Source organism: Aquarana catesbeiana, linkage group LG02 (genome assembly GCF_042186555.1).
Source record: "Aquarana catesbeiana isolate 2022-GZ linkage group LG02, ASM4218655v1, whole genome shotgun sequence".
NCBI classification, from domain to species: Eukaryota; Metazoa; Chordata; class Amphibia; order Anura; family Ranidae; genus Aquarana; species Aquarana catesbeiana.
The window spans coordinates 145,433,095-145,456,742 of NC_133325.1; the positions used below are offsets into that span (position 1 = coordinate 145,433,095).

General features: G+C 42.3%; 1 protein-coding gene across 2 annotated transcripts in view; it reads right to left on the reverse strand.

The window, feature by feature from the left end:
* Positions 1 to 21,996, reverse strand: part of MAP3K12 (mitogen-activated protein kinase kinase kinase 12) — a 231,223-nt gene extending 209,227 nt beyond the window's left edge. For both annotated transcript variants that reach the window (XM_073613598.1, XM_073613599.1), the window contains exon 1: positions 21,740 to 21,996. The gene's annotated coding sequence lies outside the window, so the exon portion shown is untranslated. The remainder of the gene's footprint in view (positions 1 to 21,739) is intronic.
* Between the last annotated feature and the right edge of the window lie 1,652 nt (positions 21,997 to 23,648).

Here is a 23,648-nt window from a genome sequence, read left to right on the forward strand (position 1 = left end):
CTGACTCCCCTGGAGTAGGAGGAGTGAGTGGAATAGTAATATGATCCCACCCAGGGCTTTTTAAGTGCCAGCGTCCTACTTCCTATGAGGTGGGTTTCTTGCAGAATACAGATACAGTAAATAAAAACGAGGGAGCGTTTAATCTCAGAGTTCATACTCCTGACATTCCAGGTAATTATAGAGATGGAATCCATAGCTGGTTTGGGATATAGATACATACACTCCGACCTCCACCTGAAAGCCTGGTATAGTAAACACAATATACATTATGAGTGTAAAGTGACAAGCAGGTGTGGAGGCCAGACAGGGCCGTTCCTGACCCTTCAGTAGACATGCAACAAGAGTGTGTGCCTTAAAAAAACAATCAAAATAACAGAAAAGAACATTTAAGCTCAAAACCATCAACCCCCCCCCCCCCCCCAGGAAAAACGACGGATAGTGGCAGACGAAACTGGAGCTCATCTAAGGTGCTGCTGCTCCGGTGGCCATCTTGGACACGCCCCCTCAAGTATGGAAGCTTAGTGTCACATGTTAACATTACCTAGGGTGGTCTGCATGCAAATGCTGAACAATGCCCATTGTTCCAGACTGACATCCACCCATCAAGGCAGATTGTTTGTATAACTCCTCCCAAGAGCCAGCCCACAGCTTGGATCAGGGCTGAAGACTCTTGTTGAGAGGAGCACTGGGGCAGGATGCCGCAATGTTTTCATAGAGCTATGTACAGCAGTCTGCCAGCATCCCCCCCACCTTGATCTGTGTGCATTACATATAGAAGTGCAGAGACCCAGTGATACCATTGATGTCCTTGTCTCAAAGTACAAATTTCACTTTTTTGGCCCTGAAAAATTGTGTTATGTCTATGATTAACTATACTTAGTTGAAATATAGTTGAAAATCCAGCTATCGTTGACACCAGACATTCTCAACCATGGAACCTAAGGGTTCCCCCAGAGGTCGCTAGGGGTTCTTTGAGCTGTGGCTGACTGACCTCTCATCTGATGTTGCCTGCATAGTACAAGGGTAAATGCCACATGGCAGAGCTAGCAGCATGACCCAGGTGATCTCTTTAGCTGTCCTTATTCCTACTGAACCTCAATAAAAAGGCTCATTCTTTTAACTGACCTCCGAAGTACAAGAACCTATCACTGAACATCAATGTAAGTAGGAATACTGTTGGCAAAAAAAAAATAAAAAAATGTTTTAGTTCCACTTTAAGTGAGGTATATATACCAATCTAACAGATCATAATATGTCTGAGATAGTAAACACATACAGTGAGGAAAATAATTATTAGATTTTGTAAGTTTGCCCACTTACAAAGAAATGAAGTGTCTATCATTTTTATCATAGGTGTATTTTAACTGATAGAGACAGAATAACAACCAAAAATCCCGAAAAAAACACATGGTACAAATGTTATAAATTGAGTTGCAGTTCAGTGAGTAAGGCCCCTTTCACACTGGGGCAGTAGGGGGCGTCGGCGGTAAAACAGCGCTATTTTTAGCGCTGTTTTACCGCGGTATTCGTCCGCTAGCGGTGCGGTTTTAACCCCCCGCTGGCAGCCGAAAAAGGGTTAAAACCCCTCGTATAGCGCGGCTATAGCCGCGGTGTTACCGCGGTATAGCCGCGCTGTTACCGCGGTATAGCCGCGCTGTCCCATTGATTTCAATGGGCAGGAGCGGTTTAGGAGCGGTGAATACACCGCTCCTTCACCGCTCCAAAGATGCGGCTCGCAGGAGATTTTTTCTTCTCCTGCCAGCGCACCGCTTCAGTGTGAAAGCCCTCGGACTTTCACACTGAACAAACAGCGGAGGCTGTTTAGGGGCGGTTTGCAGGCGCTATTTTTAGCGCAATAACGCCTGCAAACCGCCCCAGTGTGAAAGGGGCCTTAAATAAGTATTTCATCCCAAGCAAAACTTGACTTAGTAGTTGGTGGAGAAACCCTTGTTAGCAAGCACAGAGGTAAGACATTTCCTGTAGTTGGTTACCAGGTTTGCACACATCTCAGGAGGCATTTTGGTCCACTCTTCTTTACAGCTCTCTAAATTCTTAAAGGAGTTGTAAAGGCGGGAGGTTTTTTATTTTAATGCATCGTATGCATTAAGATACAAAGCCTTCTGTGTGTAGCACCCCCCCAATACTTACCTGACCCCCACCTAGATCCAGCGATGTTGTAGGAGTGTCTTGGCTGCCCGGGACTCCCCTGCTCATTGGCTGAGACAGCAGTGTGGTGCCAAAGTCAGTCAGTCAATGAGGTCAAAGTCAGTCCGTCAATGTGGAGAGAAATGGGGCATGGCCGGGCCGCGGCTCTGTGTCTGAATGGACACAGGAAGCTGCAGCTCGGCTCAGGTGCCCCTATAGCAAGCTACCAGGAGCACCAAAGAGGGACCTAAGAAGAGGAAGATCTGGGCTGCTCCGTGCAAATCCACTGCACAGGGCAGGTAAGTATACCATGTTTGTTATTTTTAACAAAAAAAAAAACAAGACTTTAGTATCACTTTAAGGTTTCTTGGCAACTCAAAGTTTTAGCTCCCTCCATACATTTTCAATAGGATTAAGGTCTGGAGACTGACTAGGCCACTCCATGACCTTAATATGCTTCTTCTTGAGCCACTCCTTTGTTGCCTTGGCGGTATGTTTTGGGTCATTGTCATGCTGGAAGACTCATTCACGAACCATCTTCAGTGTTCTGGCTGAGGGAAGAAGGTTCTCATCCAAGATTTTACAATACATGACCCCGTCGGTCTGTTCCTTTAGCAGAGAAACAGCCCCAAAGCATAATGTTTCCACCATTGTGCTTGACTGTAGGAATGGTGTTCTTAGGGTCATAGTCAGCATTTTTCTTCCTCCAAACACGGCGAGTCGAGTTAATGCTAAAAAGCTCAATTTTAGTCTCATCTGACCACCGCACTTTCTCCCAATCCTACTTTGAATCATTGGAATGTTCATTGGCAAACTTCAGATGGGCCTGTACACGTGCCTTCTTGAGGAGGGGAACTGCAGGATTTCTATTGTATTGTGTTACCAGTGGTTTGTTTGGTGACTGTGGTCCCAACTGCCTTGAGATAATTCACAAGCTCCTCCCGTGTAGTTCTGGGCTGATCCCTGACTTTTCTCATGATCATCCTCACCTCATGAGGCAAAATCTTGCATGGAGCTCCAGATAGTTATTTTGTATTTCTTCCATTTGCAAATAATCGCTCCAAAAGTTTTCTCCTTCTCACCAAGCTTCTTGCTGATGGTCTTGTAGCCCATTCCAGCCTTGTGCAGGTCTACAGTCTTGTTCCTGACATCCTTTGACAGCTCTTTGGTCTTGCCCATGATGGTGAGGTTTGAACAGAAGAAAGAGATTCTGTGGACAGGTGTCTTTTATACACATAACGAGTTGTTAGGAGCACCTTCTTAAATTGACAGGACTAATCTGTGTACCACATGGACACATACTGTAGCCAGTCTATGGGAGCCAGAATTATTGTTGATTGGTAGGGGATCAAATACTTATTTTACTCACTGAACTGCAACTCAATTTATAACATTTGTATCATGTGTTTTTTCTGGATTTTTGGTTGATATTCTGTGTCTATCATTTTAAATACACCTATGATAACAATTATAGATCCTTCAATTCTTTGTAAGTGGGCAAACTTACAAAATCTGCAGGGGATCAAATAATTATTTTCCCCACTGAAGCCGGATAATTGAAATGGAAAAAAAGGTTATGCAACTCAGTGTTCCATAAGGCACATTTCAAATCTTTATAAAAAATGTGGACACTTGTCCATCCAGTTAAACCAAAAAGAAACTACTTGCCAGGCTCAGTTCACACTGATGTAATGCGGTAAATGCATAGGAATCACTGTGTTTACCAAGTCGTTTTGCACTGCATAGCAATCGCGTTCATGCAATCTGTTGCGGGTGTCAATTAAAAGTTAACACCACCCTAAAGGCAGGTTGCAGAACGCAGTGGAAGGGTAGAAAAGGAAGCGCCACCTGAGTGTAGTATTATAGGATGCTTTAATGACACAAAGTAAGATCACACTTACAGGAAAAAGGGGCCAAAAAGGCTCATCTGTATATATGTGGTCCATGGTATAGTTCCTCAGGTCCTGATCCGGATGGTGCTGCAAGGATGCAGAGCTGAAGATCGTTGGTTATCGGCCAGGGGCTCGTCCTGTGGCCGCCAGGAAGAGGCTGGGGCCTGTGTGGATGCATGTGGAGCGCGCGAGACGCACGGATCATCCGATCACTTCCGGGAAGACTTCCGAGGGAGGGCTTCCACCAAAGAGAGAAGATGTGGACTGGCTACGCGCTCGGAGCTACTGCTCCTTCAATAGGCCTATTGAAGGAGCAGTAGCTCCGAGCGCGTGTTCCCGGAAGTAATCGGATGATCCGTGCGCCTTTTTAACCCCTTTTTCCTGTAAGTGTGATCTTACTTTGTGATATTAAAGCATCCTATAATACTACACTCAGGTGGCGCTTCCTTCTCTACCCTTCACTTGTCTACTACAGAGTCAGCTCTCTGAGGACAGCAGCCAGCATTTGACCAGCCATCATACTTGCTTAACCCTAGAACTGCCAGATACCTGCTTAACCCTTAAACTGCCAGTTTTATTGCTATGGAGTAATCGCCTAGCTAGTTAACATTCCAAGTATTGTATGCACTTTTGTATTTGCACTTACAGTTACTACTACTTTTTCACAGAACGCAGTGGGTTTGCTAGAATTGGATCGCATAGGTTTGAACACCTATGAGGTCCGATTCCAGTGCGGCAAAAAAAGTTTCCCAGCATCGCACAGAAAAGCATGTGATTTGCACAGGAATGCTGTGCGATTCCTGTGTGAATCACATGCGATGTGACGCATTGCATCAGTGTGGACCCATTAAAGTAAATCTGTAATCTTTCGAAAATGTTGTAGACAACTGTTGTAAACTTTGATTGGTTGTTTTAAAAAGTGTTTCTGTTTTGAATGATAAACATCCATGGGTGCAGCCATATTTGCAGATTATGCAGCCAGTGCTTAAAGTAGTAATAAACCGTGGCATTGGAAAAAAATATATATATATACTCCCTGCAAGGCAATTACATAATGTACTAGTATGCATCGCATACTAACACATTATGAAGTACTTACCTTAGAACAAAGCCCTTCAGTGGTGCGCTGTCACCACTGACAGGGCTTCCATCTTCAGTCGGTCTTCCTTCCGGGTTTGCGGGCTGAGCCATGATAATGTCACTCCCATGCATGCGTCGGAGTCACGGCCGCGTATCAGTGCTCTGAAGGAACTGCATGGGTATGCTGTTTTTTCAGAGCGCATGCACTGTTGATGACAAAAGTGCGAGTATCTCCTAAACGGTGCACATTTAGGAGATATTCATTTTACCTACAGGTAGGCTTTATTTATGAGCTTACGTGTAGGTAAAAACACACTGGTTTTTTTTTTCAATCAGCAAATAGGCTGAACAAAAAGGAAAAAAAAAACAGATTCTTCCATCTACACAAACGAGGTGGATGGAGGAATCCCCCCCACCAGGACATTGTTATCTGACAGCAGCACCTGCAGCTGTCAGAATACACTAATCAGTGGCCGCATTTGTCAGCAACAGTGGCAGTGAATAAGGGGGTTATTAAAACTGGAAAGTGCAAAATCTGGTGCAGCTCTGCATAGAAACCAATGAGCTTCCATTTATTTTTTTTTGTCAAAGCTTAAAGCGGAGTTCTGCCGTTTTTTTTTTTTTTTTTTAAGTCAGCAGCTACAAATACTGCAGCTGCTGACTTTTAAAATATGGACACTTACCTGTCCAGGGCACCTGCAATGTCGGCACCCGAAGCCGATCTGTAACTCGGCTCTCGGGTACTAACGCCGCCATCTTCGGGAGGGGAATCACCTTGCGGCTTCACTTCCCAGTTCCCTACTGCGCATGCGCAACTCATGCTGCGCGTTCCCTCTGTCTCCTGGGAACCGTGTATCTCCCAGAAGACAGTGGGGGAGGGGGGACGGGAAGTGGCGTAGATACCTGAGGGTGGCGCGGGTATCTATGCCCGGAAGTGGGAGCAAGATACCTGTATTAGACAGGTATCTGCTCCATCCTCCCCCCTGAAAGGTGCCAAATGTGACATCGGAGGAGGGGAGGGCTTTGAAAAGCGGAAGTTCCATTTTTGTGTGGGACTCCGTTTTAATTGAACAAGCTGAAGTTAGATTGGCTACCATGCACCCAATTTGGAGTGCACCAGCTTTAGTAAATCTCCCCCGTCACATGCATTTAAAAAGCAAAAAAACCCAGCACTGCATGTAAAAAAAACACATAGCAGTACATGCAAAAATGCAAAGCATTAGCGCATGTCACGTGTGCTGTGGAGTAAATTAACCCGTATGAGATGGTTGTAAAATGTGGATTCATATGATTTTTTCAGAATAATTTCAGTATTATATTTATGTTAAAAAAAAAGTATAAGCTGAGGTTACCTTAAATGAATATAACATGGTGGAATATCAGTGATTTCAGAAATATTGGGAGCTACACTTTCATGCATTTTTTTTCTGGAAAAGCAGAGCTTGGTCTGGGTCCTCTGGCTCCAGAGCTTCTATTGGTATGTGAGAGCCCAATCTGAGATTTGCATTCAAATTTACTTGCCTATATTTCTGGATATTCTCATTTCTTTGACATAATGTTCACTTTGCAAGTACCTATGCGTTCTTTATTGTAGGTTTAGTTGGAATTGCCTACATTAGTGTCAGGTCTACTTCAAACTGCTAATTGCTGTTTTCAGTTGGATTAGTCAAAAATTTCATGTCTGTGGGACAAGCATGACAGCTGATCAATCATCATGTTCCTTGAATGCACCATTGGCCCCTTCCAGGGGTGCACAATGCAGGGGTTGCCATTGCCCATGTGGCCCCCCATGTACACCTGGATAGGAGGGCGGCAACATGTAGAGGAATCGATCCCTCCATGTAGACGCTGAATGCCTGCTTCTCCTCCTCTCCCTCCCACAGACATTCAGTGGCTGCAAAAGGGAATTAGAGGGGATTGGTTCCTCTACATGCCGCTCCTGCTGCCTTCCTATCCTTGTCCTGCTACCCTGGGCTCCTGTGTGCTTCCCTGGCCCCCCCAACCTGGCAGTGCTGCCGGGTCCACCCCCCCCACCTCCTGCCGGCTGCTGCGTGGATCTGTCAGTATGGAGAGCGGGGGTAAATGTGTCATTTACCAGCCTCTTCTTTGTCTTAATGAATAGAGTTAGCGATTGGTACCAATCGTTGACTCTGTTTTCTTTATTTCATTCATAGCTGAGGCATAGTAAACTGTGTTTACTATGCTACAGTTTATGAATGAACAGGAAGCTCTGTACAGAGCTATTCCTGTTCGTTCATTCTGTGCAGCTGAGGCTGCAGAGACGGCAACTGATGAACCTGTCCTCAGTCCCTTTCTCTGTCTCAAACTGAGACATGAGGAGTCTGTTTAGACCCCTGATATTTCACCAAAGCCCCCCAACGGGAGTCTTAAAAAATATGTAAAAAAAAAAATTGTAAAAAAAATAATAAAAAATAAAACAACAAAAATAAAAATCTACTGACAACAGTGGCGGAACTACCAGTGGGAAGCGCCTTGTTTGGGGGCCAGGGGGCCCCTTCATGGTATCTTGTACCAGGGCCCTGAAGGTCCTATCTATGCCTCTAGCAGCTTCACATCTGTGATTACCAGTGCTGGCCAATGCTCTCATCTTCCATTCGCTGCAAAGAACAAATGGGAAACTTAGCTGCGCTATGAGTTGTAGCTACAGGGCAGGTGGGGGGGGCTTTTAGATGGTTCATCTGACATTCTCAAATGTTAACCGACTGTCAGACCCAATGTTCACCAGCAAATGCCAAGCCTTTGTTGACTGACTTTTTTTGGAGCTGTTATTTAATATGGGGTAGAGATCTCTGGAATCAAAACATGCATCCTTTTCCTCCACAGACTGTTTTTAGTCTTCTATGGACAGAAATTCATACTTTGCAGAGCAGAGAACAAAACAGAGTGTGGAGTAATTGATTTAGTAAAGGCCCCCCACCCAGGCTGAAGAGCTTACATGAGAAGTTTGCTGGTGTAACCTCATCACTCAGGGAGTCTCTCTCCTCCCATCCACTCTAAGCTCTTCTAGTCTTTCATATTATCTGTCACTTAATGTTTTCTTACTAATAATCAATAAACATTGATCCAAGCCTGTGAGTGCTCAGCATTTCTACCCTTAGCCACATAAATACACATAAATTATTAGCTCCACGCAGGCCAAAATTCTAGAGATCTGCATACTCCAAGTCTTTGTAAACATAAATACAATACTAGACACAGCGTCATCATTTTACATCAACACTAAAAACAACTCACACTGCCAAACAAGATATATACAGTATATATATATATATATATATATATATATATATATATATATATATATATATACTGTATATAATATATACTGTATATATCTTGTATACTCTATATATCTTTTATATATACAGTATCTCACAAAAGTGAGTACACCCTTCACATTTTTGTAAATATTTTATTATATCTTTTCATGTGACAACACTGACGAAATTACATTTCCTGTCCTGTTAAACCGCTGTATGGTCTTGGCCACTGCGCTGCAGCTCAGTTTCAGGGCCTTGGCAATCTTCTTATAGCCTAGGCCATCTTTAAGTAGAGCAACAATTCTTTTTTTCAGATCCTCAGAGAGTTCTTTGCCATGAGGTGCCATGTTGAACTTCCAGTGACCAGTATGAGAGAGTGAGAGCGATACCACCGAATTTACCACATCTGCTCCCCATTCACACCTGAGACCTTGCAACACTAATGAGTCTTATGACACCGGGGAGGGAAAATGGCAAATTGGGCCCAATTTGGACATTTTCACTTAGGGGTGTACTCACTTTTGTTGCCAGCGGTTTAGACATTAATGGCTGTGTGTTGAGTTATTTTGAGTGGACAGCAAATTTACACTGTTATACAAGCTGTACACTCACTACTTTACATTGTAGAAAAGTGTAATTTCTTCAGTGTTGTCACATGAAACGATATAATAAAATATTTACAAATATGTGAGGGGTGTACTCACTTTTGTGAGAAATTGTATATACACAGTATACATTGCCGAGACCCTGAAACTGAGCTGCAGCATGGTGGCCAAGACCATACAGCAGTTTGACAGGACAGGTTCCACTCAGAACAGGCCTCGTCATGGTCAACCAAATAAGTTGAGTACACGTGCTCAGTGTCATATCCAGATGTTATCTTTGGGAAATAGACGTATGAGTGCTGCCTCAGCCTGTGGGGGGTCAGCCTGTCAGTACTCACACTATACGCTGCACACTGCATCAAATTGGTCTGCATGGCTGTTGATCCAAAAGGAAGCCTCTTCTAAAGATGATGCACAAGAAAGACTGCAAACACTTTGCTAAAGACAAACAGGCAAAGGACATGGATTACTGGAACCATGTCCTGTGGTCCGATGAGACCAAGAAAAACTTGTTTGGTTCAGACGGTGTCAAGCGTGTGTGGTGAACAAGGTGAGGAGTACAAAGACAAGTGTGTTTTGCCTACAGTCAAGCATGGTGGTGTCATGTCATGGTTTGGGACTGCATGAGTGCTGCCGGCACTGGGAACCTACAGTTCACTGAGGGGAACCATGAATGCCAACATGTACTGTGACATACTGAAACAGAGCATGATCCCCTCCCTTCGGAGACTGGGCAAGTTTCCAACATGATACCAACCCCAAACACACCTCCAAAATGACCACTGCCTTGCTAAAGAAGCTGAGGGTAAAGGTGATGGACTGGCCAAGCATGTCTCCATCCCTAAATCCTATTATCTGTGGAGCATCCCCAAACTGAAGGTGGAGGAGCGCAAGGTCTCTAACATCCACCAGCTCTGTGATGTCCTCATGGAGGAGTGGAAGAGGACTCCAGTGGCAACCTGTGAAGCTCTGGTGAACTCTTTGGGCCCAATTTGGACATTTAGGGGTGTCCTTACTTTTGTTGAGTCATTTTCAGGTGCCATGTTGAACTTCCAGTGACCAGTATGAGAGAGTGAGAGCGATAACACCAAATTTACCACACCTGCTCCCCATTCACACATGAGACCTTGCAACACTAATGAGTCACATGACACCGGGGAGGGAAGATGGCAAATTGGGCCCAATTTGGACATTTTCACTTAGGGGTGTACTCACTTTTGTTGCCAGCGGTTTAGACATTAATGGCTGTGTGTTGAGTTATTTTGAGTGGACAGCAAATTTACACTGTTATACAAGCTGTACACTCACTACTTTACATTGTAGCAAAGTGTAATTTCTTCAGTGTTGTCACATGAAAAGATATAATAAAATATTTACAAAAATGTGGGGGGTGTACTCACTTTTGTGAGATACTAATATATATATATATATATATGTGTGTGTGTGTGTATATATATATCCTCTGATTTCTTCCCATACCCATACATATACCCTGAGAAGGGACTATCCTCAGGTGATACACAGAGATGAAACAAATCTTCCTACATAGGTTGTACATCCATTCAAAGCGCTGAATTTATATGCTTGTCTGAGAGTTCAGAAAAAAGGGGGGGGGGGGGCTGAAGTTAATACTCTGCACAACTCAGTGAGGATAACTCTGAGAGCTGATTGGAGGGAAGAGAGACCCCCCCTTCACACAGCATAAAGGAACAGAACTGAGGCTGTCAATCAGCTGGAGGTCCCTCCCCCTATATCCTTGGTGTCAGGAAAACTTGTCAGAAGTGATTCATGCTGATAGCAGAGCAGTGAAGCAGCCAACAGAAATGACACTTAGCACTCTTAATTGAGACAAGTACACACTATAGAGGGATATGCTTTGTTCATATTTAATGTCTGAGGTTTACAACCACTTTAACATGTTTTAACCCCTTCATGCCGATGTAACACATATATGCGGCCTCATGGCACTGGGCTTTTTTTACACGGGGCCGCATACCCCACTTTTATGTACACAATGGGGTTTATTTACTAAAGCTGTAAAGTGCAAAATCAGGCTCACTTTTGCATAGAAACCAATGAGCTTCTAACCCCAGCTTGTTCAATTAAGCTTTGGTAATAAAACCTGGAAGCTCATTGGTTTCTATGTAGAAGTGAGCCTGATTTTGCACTTTCCAGCTTTAGTAAATAACCCCCATTGCGTACTTAAAAGTGGGATATGCCTGTATATGTATTTCTCCCTTTGTGCTGGAAGCGCGTCACATGGGTCAAGGCCAGGGTCAAAGGTCATGGCCAGGGTCAGTAAATTTTGGACAGGATTTTTTTTGATTTGCATCAGTGTCAGTTAGTGTTGATGTGTTTTAGGTAGGACAACAACAACAAACAGAAAACAAAATGCGCACTATTGCTTCTGGGCTGTACTACGGGTACAAGCAACATACACATATGAGGTATTGCTGTGATCGTCAGAAGCAGGAGAATTTATTTTGGGTTGTTCTGGTAGTAACAAAAAATATACAGCTACATTTTAAATAACATATTATTATATTAATATATTATTTATTTTGATGATAAAAAAAATAAAAAATCAGGAGGTATCCATTACTATTTACCACCAAATGAAAGCCCAATTTGTCCTGAAAAAAACAAAGGTATAATCCACCTGGATACACAAAGTAGTTTTGATGTGTGATGATATGTACTTTTTTACGAACACATGTCAAAATTGCGAAATTGAGCATAAGCATTTAGATTTGTTTTAACCTTAGGTGTGAAGGGGTTAAAAGATAAAATAAACTCTAATGGTCTATGCAAACTCTCTAAGTCGATTACCGGTAATTAAATAAATTCTGGCCTTTCTGTCTAAAAATGCTAGTTGCCTGGCTATCTTGTGGATGTCCTCAATGTTTTCTTATCAGCTGACCCAAAAGAAGTACAGTAGTAGGGAATCCAAACCTTTTCTAGCTTTCTCTGTTCTAGGGTAACTACTAGGAAGTATGGAAATCAGGCACAGCCAGGAAAGTAGCATTTTCAGAAGGAGGTTAGCAGGGGCAGGCCTTATATTTCTCCCATCACAGGTGTATCTGAAGGCAGTATAAAGAATGATGATGATGGACATAGTACAGTAAATAGATTACAGTTTGCTGTTCACCGGTCATAGGATTTCTGATTAGTTACTGTACTATGTTAAAACGTCAAGCACTGCATGTGATAACTGAGCTGCGTATTGTTTAATGACCAAGTGATTATCAGTGGGTAGAAGAGAGAGAAAAACTGGCTTTGCCAATAAAAGAAATCTTCCAGCATGCTGGATACAAATTCCACATACTGAGCAAACCACGTATTCAGAAAAGTAACATTAGGAAGAATAAACATCGGATGTGCTCAGCAATTGTTGGCAAACAGGCAGCTCAGTGGATCCTGAATCTTTTGTTCTAACTAACCGATGAAAGATCTGCCTGTGTATGACTACATTAAAGTGGTATTACACCCAAAAAGCAAATATGTATTAAATATTATTATTTATTTATGTATAACCTTTATCCCTTTAACAAAACTGTTGCTGTAACTGTTTATAAGGCTTCTTGGACACTGCACAGTACAGCTTTTTTTTTTTTTTTTTTTACATAGCTAAAAATACAGCCCATTAATTGTACCCGTATAGGTGCATTTTACAGGTGTTAATTTATTTAATTGGCCAGATTAACCATTTATTCTGCCCGTTGAAATTAATTAATGCTCAAGCACTAAACATGCCTAGCATTAAAGTGGAACTCTACCCTCTCAATCAACATTGATTATTTGTAATCCTCATGCTGCTAGCATTAGAAAATAGATAGGACAGTATATCATATTTACTTGTTTTAAACTTTTTTTTGCATTTTTTCAGTTACTTCCTGGTTTCCACGCCTAGGCAACTGATGTCATATATCCCAGGAGTCTTCAGGAGGGAAGGAGGGGTTTGTTGAGCTAAGCACACCCTCCTGCCTGTATGCATGAGCTAAAGTCATATGGATTCTAGTAAATGGTATATAAATAATTTGCCCTTACTCAAGTTGACCGCAGCCAGAAATGCTAGAGGGTGTTTTTCAAAGAGATTTATCATCAAAAAAAAAAACCATGGAGACATGGATAAATGGCTGAGTTTGATTTGAATAACAAAAATGAATTAAATAGCGTTTTTGGTCTGTAGTGTTCAGCTACAGAGTAGTTCCACTTTAGGCCCCTTTCACATTTGTGCGATTTGTCCTGCGACTTAAGAATTGCAAAGTCGCATGACAAGTCATACAACATGATTTCCAATGAGTACCGTTCATATCTGTGCGACTTCAAGTTGCAGCGACTTCAAAAAAGTCCCTTGCATATTTTGGTCCGCCTTTAAATGCAACTTGAGATCCATAGACCTCAAGATAACACAGGCTTAAAGTTGCGTCAAAGTACAAAGTACATATAGGCTAACATCCAGTAGTGTTTAGAGGCAGGGGAAGAAAAAACGCCAGATGCCTCTAGGAACAGCTGAAAACACGTCCAGTGTGCATGATGCCTAATACAGGAGGTGTGTTACTGGCCAGATCACCAGGTGAACACACAGGGAAAAATGCCTAGAAAAGAAAACAAATGCAGCCTCCACATCTAAGGATTGGTAAGCTGCAATATATTACATTTTTGGTTTTGGTTTCATACCGCTTTAGGCCCCTTTCACAAGGGCATTCCATCAGTCTGTTGTTGACCTGTATTTTAGACCAATCACAAATGGACTGCAATGTATCCCTATGGAAGGCCGGATGCAAAGGAATGTGCATCCGTTTTTAAACGGGTTAATTCTGGGTTGTTCGACTGAAAGCAGTAGTCTTGCATCCAGCCTAATTTTGCAGACCTGAAAAGAAAGGAACAGATGCACATTTGCTTACATCCGTGTGCCCATAGGGATTATATAGGTTACTTTATCCCCCATGACCAATGAATAAAAAACAGAGCAGAGCCGGAATAGACATGAATGTCACATGTATGGCATCCGTTTTCCTTTTGATCTGACTCAGTAGGGGATCCCACTATGAATCCCCTGCTGAGATAGAATGGAGGCACCCGTGTGAAAGGGGCCTTAGGGAACAAATAAACAAGCTGTGCCATGCAATTTGTATTTGACATGCAAAAATAGAACAAGAAAACTCATTCTGCCAGCTTCCATAAAAAGATGGCCTATGGTGCAGCCATATTGAAAATCAATGTGCAGTGTCCATTCCGATATATGTACAGACAGTGGAATGCTAGCAGACAGGCTACACATAGCTTCTGTACAGCTGACAGTCTGTTCTCTACAGGTGTTGGACATTTAAATAAAAGATACCAAGTCCTCCCCTCAACTTGCTCTACAACACCATGATCTAGTCCCATAAACCTGCTCTACAACACAATGATCTGGTTTTAGAAACCTGCTCTACAACACCATGATCTAGTCCCAGAAACCTGCTCTACAAGACAGTGATCTGGTTTTAGAAACCTGCTTTACAAGACCATGATCATGTGTCAGAAACCTGCTCTAAAACACAGTGATTTAGTCTCAGGAACCTGGTCTACAACACCATGATCTAGTCTCAGAAATCTGCTCTACAACACCATGATCTAGTCCCAGAAACCTGCTCTACAACACCATGATTTAGTCTCAGAAACCTGCTTTACAACACTATGATCTAGTCTCAGAAACACGCTCTACAGGACCGTGATCTAGTCCCCTCAACCCACTCTACAATGCCATGGTCTAGTCAGAAACCTGCTCTACAACACCGTGATCTAATCTCAGAAATCTGCTCTACAACACGGTGATCTAGTCTCAGAAACCTGCTGTACAACACCATGATCTAGTCTCAGAAACCTGCTCTACAACACCGTCATCTAGTCCCCTCAACCTGCTCTACAACACCATGATCTAGTCTATAAAAAACCTGCTCTACAATAACATGATCTAGTTGCCTTAATCTGCTCCACAACACTATAATCTAGTCTCAGAAACCTGCTTTACAACACTATGATCTAGTCTCAGAAACCTGCTCTACAACACCGTAATCTAGTCCCCTCAACCTGCTCTACAACGCCATGGTCTAGTCAGAAACCTGCTCTACAACACCATGATCTAGTCTCAGAAACCTCCTCTACAATACTGTGATCTGGCATCAGAAACCTGCTCTACAACACGGTGATCTAGTCTCGGAAACCTGCTCGACAACACCATGATCTAGTCCCCTCAGCCTGCTCTACAACACCATGATCTAGTCTATAAAAAAACCTGCTCTACAACACCATGATCTAGTCCCCTTAACCTGCCCTACAATACCATAATCTAGTCTCAGAAACCTGCTCTACAACACGATGGTCTAGTCTCAGAAACCTGCTCTACAACACCGTGATCTAGTCTCAGAAACCTGCTCTACAACACTGTGATCTAGTCTCAGAAACCTGCTCTACAACACCGTGATCTAGTCTCAGAAACCTGCTCTACAACACCATGATCTATTCTCAGAAACCTGCTCTACAACACCGTGATCTAGTCTTAGAAACCTACTCTACAACACCATGATCTAGTCTATAAATAACCTGCTCTACAACACCATGATCTAGTCCCCTTAACCTGCTCTAAAATACCGTAATCTAGTCTCAGAAACCTGCTCTACAACACCATGATCTAGTCTCAGAAAACTGCTCTACAACACCATGACCTAGTCTCTATTACCTGCTCTACAACACCATGGTCTAGTCTCAGAAACCTGCTCTACAACACCATGATCTAGTCCCCTTAACCTGCCCTACAATACCATAATCTAGTCCCAGAAACCTGCTCTACAACACCATGATTTAGTCTCAGAAACCTGCTTTACAACACCATGATCTAGTCTCAGAAACACGCTCTACAGGACCGTGATCTAGTCCCCTCAACCCGCTCTACAATGCCATTGTCTAGTCAGAAACCTGCTCTACAACACCGTGATCTAATCTCAGAAATCTGCTCTACAACACGGTGATCTAGTCTCAGAAACCTGCTGTACAACACCATGATCTAGTCTCAGAACCTGCTCTACAACACCGTCATCTAGTCCCCTCAACCTGCTCTACAACACCATGATCTAGTCTATAAAAAACCTGCTCTACAATACCATGATCTAGTTGCCTTAACCTGCTCCACAACACTATAATCTAGTCTCAGAAACCTGCTTTACAACACTATGATCTAGTCTCAGAAACCTGCTCTACAACACCGTAATCTAGTCCCCTCAACCTGCTCTACAACGCCATGGTCTAGTCAGAAACCTGCTTTACAACACCATGATCTAATCTCAGAAACCTCCTCTACAATACTGTGATCTGGCATCAGAAACCTGCTCTACAACACGGTGATCTAGTCTCGGAAACCTGCTCAACAACACCATGATCTAGTCCCCTCAGCCTGCTCTACAACACCATGATCTAGTAGTCTATAAAAAAACCTGCTCTACAACACCATGATCTAGTCCCCTTAACCTGCCCTACAATACCATAATCTAGTCTCAGAAACCTGCTCTACAACACGATGATCTAGTCTCAGAAACCTGCTCTACAACACCGTGATCTAGTCTCAGAAACCTGCTCTACAACACTGTGATCTAGTCTCAGAAACCTGCTCTACAACACCGTGATCTAGTCTCAGAAACCTGCTCTACAACACCATGATCTATTCTCAGAAACCTGCTCTACAACACCGTGATCTAGTCTTAGAAACCTACTCTACAACACCATGATCTAGTCTATAAATAACCTGCTCTACAACACCATGATCTAGTCCCCTTAACCTGCTCTAAAATACCGTAATCTAGTCTCAGAAACCTGCTCTACAACACCATGATCTAGTCTCAGAAAACTGCTCTACAACACCATGACCTAGTCTCTATTACCTGCTCTACAACACCATGGTCTAGTCTCAGAAACCTGCTCTACAACACCATGATCTAGTCCCCTTAACCTGCCCTACAATACCATAATCTAGTCTCAGAAACCTGCTCTACAACACGATGATCTAGTCTCAGAAACCTGCTCTACAACACCGTGATCTAGTCTCAGAAATCTGCTCTACAACACCATGATCTATTCTCAGAAACCTGCTCTACAACACCGTGATCTAGTCTTAGAAACTTGCTCTACAACACCATGATCTAGTCTATAAATAACCTGCTCTACAACACCATGATCTAGTCCCCTTAACCTGCTCTAAAATACCGTAATCTAGTCTCAGAAACCTGCTCTACAACACCATGATCTAGTCTCAGAAAACTGCTCTACAGCACCGTGATATAGTCTCAGTGACCTGCTCTACAACACCGTGATCTAGTCCTCTCAATCTGCTCTACAACACAATAATCTAGTCTCAGAAACCTGCTCTACAACACCATGATCTAGTCTCAAAAACCTGCTCTACAACACCATGACCTAGTCTCTATTACCTGCTCTACAACACCATGGTCTAGTCTCAGAAACCTGCTCTACAACACCATGATCTAGTCTCAGAAACCTGCTCTACAATACCGTGATCTAGTCTCAGCAACACGCTGTACAATACCATGACCTAGTCTCAGAAACCTGCTCTAAAACACTGTGATCTAGTCTCATAAACCTGCTCTACAATACCGTGATCTAGTCTCAGAAACCTGCTCTACAACACCGTGATCTAGTCTCATAAACCTGCTCTACAACACCATGATCTAGTCTCAAAAACCTGCTCTACAGGACCGTGATCTAGTCTCTATAACTTGCTCTACAACATCATGATCTAGTCTCAGAAACCTGCTCTACAATACCATGATCTGGTCCCAGAAACCTGCTGTACAATACCATGACCTAGTCTCAGAAACCTGCTCTATAACACTGTGATCTAATCTCAGAAACCTGCTCTACAACACCGTGATCTAGTCTCATAAACCTGCTCTACAACACTGTGATCTAGTCTCAAAAGGCAGACTTGTACAAAGGACACAGATCAAGCTATGTACAAATACAAAAACATCACACACATCATTGCCACAAGTCATTTATTTTCAAAATTAAAATAAAGAATCAATGAAGAAAAGAAGCAATGTCCTATGTAAAATGTAAAAAAACACAACTGATTGTTTGAACAAACACATGTATAAAGCCGAAAGCATATGAGCAATGAGCCATTCCACTCCATTCTGAGAATGATGCAATCACAGCATATTGATATAGATATCTGCTAAGACCTCATATATACATCATTATACAAATATTCAATGAGACCCTTTATAAGACATAAGTGATTTACACAACGCAGTTAGCGATAGCAACCAATCAAAATTCAGGTAGCTGCAGTTAGAACAGCAAGAGAAATATAGCTGATTGATATGGATGAATGACAAAGTATATGCAAACCCAGTCACCAAAATGTTATATAAATCTTTAACATAATAAATGAATATTGTGATCATAATATATAAAGTGATCCTGCCACAAAAGTCCATTGTTCAAGCTAGGTTTCCACTTATGCAGTTTGCAGTTGATATGCATTTTCCCGATGCATTTTGTGTTTGTTTTTTTTTACACACATTTTTTATGCATTTTTGCCTTTTTGGGAGATATCTGTTGTTATGCAGGAAAAACCATCAAAAACGCAACAGAAACACGTTAAAAATGCAAGTACTGTGTTTATTTGCGTTTTTCAAGTGTTTCTTCTGTGTTTCCATTGAAGTCTGTGGAAATCATGTTAAATGGACTGTAGTGCGTTTCTGCAAAACTGAAAACTCACTGAAAAAAGCAGAGGTGTGAACCAGGCCTTAGAGTGGCCATACACAATACAATCTGATTGTACAATCCCTGAACCATCCAATTTACATTTACCAAAACTACACTGTATTACCAAAAGTATTGGGACGTCTGCCTTTACACGCACATGAACTTTAATGACATCCCAGTCTTCGTCCGTAGGGTTCAATATTGAGTTGGCCCACCCTTTGCAGCTATAACAGCTTCAACTCTTCTGGGAAGGCTGTCCACAAGGTTTAGGAGTGTGTCTATGGGAATGTTTGACCATTCTTCCAGAAGCGCATTTGTGAGGTCAGGCACTGATGTGGACGAGAAGGCCTGGCTTGAGTCTCTGTTCTAATTTATCCCAAAGGTGTTCTATCAGGTTGCGGTCAGCACTCTGTGCAGGCCAGTCCAATTCCTCCACCCCAAATCCACTCATCCATGTCTTTATGGACCTCGCTTTGTGCACTGGTCCAAATCATTTGGTGGAGGGGGGATTATGGTGTGGGGTTGTTTTTCAGGGGTTGGACTTGGCCCCTTAGTTCCAGTGAAGGGAACTCTTAAAGGCATCAGCATACCAAGACATTTTGGACAATTTCATGCTCCTAACTTTGTGGGGGCAGTTTGGGGATGGCCCCTTCCTGTTCCAACATGACTGCGTACCAGTGCACAAAGCAAGGTCCATAAAGACATGGATGAGCGAGTTTGGGGTGGAGGAACTTGACTGGCCTGCACAGAGTCCTGATCTCAACCTGATAGAACACCTTTGAGATGAATTAGAGCGAAGACTGCAAGCCAGGCCTTCTTGGCTAATCAATTGCTATCCAATCACACAGGCATTTACATTACATAATTTTGGGTAGAGCTAAAGGAGTTTGTAAAAACAGATTGCATAGTGCATGGTAAGTTCACACAGGTGACCAGGGGACAATAAAAACAGGTGTTTTTTTTTACCACCCCCAAATACCAACCTACAAGTGTACATGGCTGATGCTCAGTTCTGTTTACATTGCCACTGCTGTGATGCTTCATAGTGCAATTTGAATTCAGCATGTAGAGTTTGCTAGGCAGCAACATCTCTCAAATTCACCCACTTCTGTCAACGGGACTGCACCGTGACTGCGTGCCAAATGTGACTATGGCAGATTCAGCATGGTAGTTCAAAGCAAAATCCCCCTTGAATTTGAAATTAATTATTTGCATTCCGGAGGTGGTAATATCACCTCCTGAATACCTCTAAACTGTCCGTCAACAGCCTCTGAAAAAACAATCCACCTCAGATCGCTTTTCAGAGGGGCGGTAGAGCTTGCCACCTATGTGAATGAGCCCATACAGTGACAATGACATGCACCTGTCTCATGGGTGGACATGGGCTTCTGGTGGAGACTACAAGTTTCAGTACACATTACCCAGGCACCCTGGGAAGTGCCATGCAACAATCTTTGGTGCGTATATAGACAGTATAAGTCACCCTAGGAAATCAGCAGCACCAAGGAGCAGCAATGGACTAAACAAAGGTCAAAGGTGTATTTTAGTTAGACAAAAATGGCAGTTGGTTATGATACACAGCGCTTTAGCAAAGTAAATGTCATCTAGTGTGGGTTTAGATGCACTTTAAAGCAGAATTAAACCCAAAAGAAACATTTATTATATTGCATCTTACCAATCCTTGGGCTAGGTTCACATCTGTGCTGGTGCAGGAACGCGTCCAAATCTCATGTGTTCCCGCACCCATATACCGCTGCAAACAAAACGCGGTGCTTAACAGGAAACGCGAGGGGGTGCTGTTAACTCTTAATGGCACTGCAGTATATTATATTTTGGTTTTGGATTTAATACTGCTTTAAGTACCAAACCTAATTATTTACAAATAAGAGATAATGTAAAAAATGTAGCCCACCAAAACCCCATCCATGTCCCATTCATAGATGAATATATACATATACATGGACACACATGGACATATGCATATACACATACATGAACACAGCAGTGACATTCTGTCCATTGAACGCACATGTGCACACACACACACACACACACACACACACACACCCCATGTGGTCCAAACAGCTATGTGTAGACACAGTCCAACACCACACCCCCTTGTTTAAGAATAAGCTTCTAGTGCCCCTTCATGGCCACTTCTGGAATTGCAGACTCCAAGTAAAAAAAAGACCCCATGGAGGACAATTTTGTGCCATTTAAACAGTTAATGAGGGGCACAGAGCCAGAAGTTGTACTTCTCCTAACTCTTCACCGTTTACATTATTGATTATGAATTTATACAAGCTATGGCTGACTGCCTGATATTTCTTATGTATTTATCCAGCAGCATTTTCATATGATGAGATTGTTAGGGTTCTAACATAGCCATCATACAACAAATCTAAGAGATCTTCCTCTCTGCAGCTGTGCATTAACCTTCACCCATCAGTTATCCAATCTATCCATCTATTCTGGTATTATCCTTCCATTTTGCCGCATCCCTCTGAAGCCTGAGTCCATCTTGCTGTCTCCTCTATCTATGTACCTGATGTGTGATCAGCCATCAGAAGAATATCTGTACATGGGGATGAGTGGGCATATTTATAGGGAATTGCCTTATCTGCAGAGTGCATGCAATCAGAGCTACTCTATGAAGGTCAGTAGCAGGTTAGCATAGACAATCCATTGCATTCCATATTATATAAATAATGTGGCTGGATTTATAGATTCAGTCAGAAAGACCTACACAGTCCTAATTGGAGGAAGGAAAGGCCTATATATCTGCACATAACCTGGCCAGGCACACAATGCAGACTGTGATTGCACATCATCATCATCATCATCCAGCAGCAGATGGATGGATCCCACCATGGCAGCACACAGGTACAAGGAGCCATAGACGAGCTGTATACATGGATTGCACAGGATCACAGGAGGAAGGACCACCCTGCACATCATCTTTTCTTACCTTTAATCACAGCGATGGCTCTGGCTGTGTGTCCGCCTTACACAATAGTCAGGAGCCTGCTCTCCCAAGGGCCTCCTCCTGTCACAGCCTCTGCATAGTCCCCATCTGGATCATTGGAGGACTGCAGGGGGATGGGGGCACCCGTTTTTTCTCCCCTTGGAAGGACTGATGGAGCCCAGTGCTTGCTCTTCTCCAATGCTTTTTTGGGGGAGGGGGGAAGGTGGGTGGATGGAGGAGGATGAAGAGAGATATAGAGGGAGGAGGAGGACCATAAACCAGGATCCTCCTATCTCTCATTGCATCCCTACGGAGGTCAGACACGCCCGGAGCTCAGCACCAAACACACACATAGCAGAGCATTAACCCTGATCAGCACCAAGGACAGCACCGATCTCCTACACCGACCATCACCCTTCCACAGGGATGGCAATCAGCAATATACTAAATATAACATACACTAAATGTAACATACATTAAATATAACATATACTAAATGTAACATACACTAAATATAACATATACTAAATGTAACATATACTAAATGTATCATACACTAAATATAACATACACTAAATATAAGATATACTAAATGTACCATACACTAAATATAACATATACTAAATATAACATATACTAAATGTACCATACACAAAATATAACATATATTAAATATAACATATACTAAATGTACCATACACAAAATATAACATATACTAAATGTAACATATACTAAATGTACCATATAACATATACTAAATGTACCATAAAATAAATATAACATATACTAAATGTACCATACACTAAATATAACATATACTAAATGTACCATACACTAAATATAACATACACTAAATATGACATACACTAAATGTAACATATACTGAATGTAACAAATACTAAATATAACATACACTAAATGTAACATATACTAAATATAACATATACTAAATATGACATACACTAAATGTAACATATACTGAATGTAACATACACTAAATGTAACATATACTAAATATAACATACACTAAATGTAACCTATGCTGAATGTAACATACACTAAATGTAACCTATGCTAAATATAACATACTCTAAATGTAACATATACTAAATATGACATATACTAAATATAACATACACTAAATGTAACATATGCTGAATGTAACATATACTTTATGTAACATACACTAAATGTGACATATAATAAATGTAACATATACTAAATGTGACATACTTAATTTAACATACAATAAAAAATAATCCTAATAATAATTAAAGTATATTAAACGTCAAACACTTGTAGTTCTGGATTAAGTGGTGAGAGGTTTTTGGTTTAGCTGTCTGTACAAATCATTAGTAAGAACTCATCTGGGGAGGGGGGGCAGGCAGGTACCTGGTTTTGGCAGGTACCCGCTCCCACTTCCGGCTGACTTCGCTGCAGCAAACTCATCAATTTGCTAAGCCTAGGTTCACATATACATACCTCCCAACATTTTGGGATGGGAACGAGGGACACCTACTAACAAAAAAAGTCGCTTGACATTGGGAATTGCATTATAGTCAATGAGAGCCGTCTTAACGTACACTACTGAAGTCGCTCCAACTTCAGAAAAGGTTCCTGTACTACTTCAAGGCGACTTCTAGGCGACCTGTACCCATAGTGCCGATTCACACAGGGGCAAGTCGCCTCCAGGACAGGTGACTTTGCCTGTGGCCGATCACAGAATAATCAGCTCTCTGGGAGGGAGGGGTTTGCCTGGGTAAACTAATTTATTTACCTATCAAGTCGCTTCAATATAGATGGAGATCCGACTTGGAGGCAACTTCCATTGAAATCTATGGGTACAGGTCGCCTAAAAGTCGCCTTGAAGTAGTACAGGAACCTTTTTTGAAGTCGGAGCAACTTCAGTAG